Below are 1781 nucleotides of genomic sequence, written 5' to 3'. Positions count from 1 at the left end.
GAATATAATCTAGAAGCACTTATGGGGGGACAAAAACCAAACAATGATATAACTGCAGGGAATATAATTATATATAAACTTAAATTATAAATACAGATAATCAAACCCTTCTAGTAATTATACAATCAAGTAGTTTTAATAAAAGTTATTCAAATATACCTAATCATAAATAGTTTTAGTTCAACCCACTTCTTTTTACCAAAATCAATTTAGTTAAATCATTTTTTTTTTCATATTTGATACCCATTAACTTTGATTTTAAACTGATTGGTTAATATATAACTCCTACGACTAAGTTTGTCATTGTTGAATACTATTATTATTATATTGTTTTAGAGTTTTCCTCAGGCTATCATGAAAGGTTTTAATAGAAATAAGGTGTAATGAAAAGTTGCCAAACACCTTTTATGTTAGATCCTCAATTGAGTGATCTAAAGGGACAAACATAACACATGAATATAGGCAAAAGACATTTTATGATAACGATACTATTCTGAAGAATTGTTTTTATCTCCACAAGTGCTAAAAAAATTAATTATAAATGGATACAAAATTTTAATGTTTGATATAAGAAAATGAGAAGAAGAAAAAACATGGCTGAAGTTTTCAAATTTGTTTATGTTAAGATCATTTTAATTTTCCTATTTTTTCTTGTAAATGGCGTAAGTTCTGGTAAGTCAATTCTCTCATCATTTTCACTTTTATTTTTTACTTTATACATATTTTTTCGTCACCTTTTATTAACACTTTTATCTTCTTGTTTTTGCATCATAGGAAAATGTGTCTTTTGCTTTGCACACTTTGTATGTAAGGAACCATGTGAACCTTATAAAGGGCTTTGTATTAATGAACAATGTAGATGCTATAAATAACCAATGTATGTGTTGAGTAACGGTTCCAGATAAGTTGAAATTATACATGGTGCTTATAAGTCCACAATTTCAGTTATTTACACATCATACTGTTGTAACTATTATAATTATTTCAAGTTTCAATTTACAATACCTCCATCTTTCAATCTTTTTGACAAGCTTTGAAGCATATTAATTATATTATGCTAGTGTTGTGACATATATTTTCTTTTAGAAGGTACATAAAATGATATGTCACAACATACTTATAATTTTCTACTATGATAATTAACAAAGGTCATATGATGGATACGACACTCTCTACCCGAATAATAAATAAAGATATAAAAAATGCAAACATTTATAAATCATTTTAACTTTATTAAAATACTTTCAAATAATGTTATTGTTACAAAAAGGTAATTTAAAGCAATCATAATTCGTAGTAAAATCAATTTTGCAAATAACCTTAATCCCTAAGCTACGTGGTTAGAGCCTGATATAAATTAGAATTTCATCTATTGTTGTGTACCTAGAGTGGTTATACGAGTGAGAATCACAAATCAAACACACAATAAAGAAGAACATGCATAGTAGGCGTGTAGTTCATGTTATCACATTTAGAATACTTGTCACTTAGAACATATATAGTCATCTATCCACATAATCACGTATAATCATTTATCAACATATAAATACATAATTACATTTAAACTTTTTGGGGCTCATATTATCAACTTATCTAACAATGTGCATTACATATTCAGTTATTGTGTATTAATACCATTCAATATAATGAATGCACATAACAATTATAATTTCAAGTTTATACGAGTAGTGAAGTTTCCTCCTACTCAATGGAAAGAAAAGTTTATTGTATAGAATTGCCTCAACAGGACGTACTACCTACATTTATGTAAGGACGCTCCT

The 1781-nt window shown here is 27.1% G+C and overlaps 1 long non-coding RNA gene across 1 annotated transcript; it reads left to right on the top strand.

Moving 5' to 3' along the window:
- Window positions 1–417: 417 nt before the first annotated feature.
- Window positions 418–1004, top strand: LOC113784671 (uncharacterized). The gene is made up of 2 exons (XR_003470781.2): window positions 418–672; window positions 775–1004. It is a non-coding gene; the product is annotated as an uncharacterized lncRNA (long non-coding RNA).
- The last annotated feature ends 777 nt before the right edge of the window (window positions 1005–1781 follow it).

This window comes from Cicer arietinum, chromosome 2, assembly GCF_000331145.2.
Source record: "Cicer arietinum cultivar CDC Frontier isolate Library 1 chromosome 2, Cicar.CDCFrontier_v2.0, whole genome shotgun sequence".
Classification (NCBI taxonomy): Eukaryota; Viridiplantae; Streptophyta; class Magnoliopsida; order Fabales; family Fabaceae; genus Cicer; species Cicer arietinum.
This window is presented reverse-complemented; position numbering and strand designations above follow the sequence as displayed.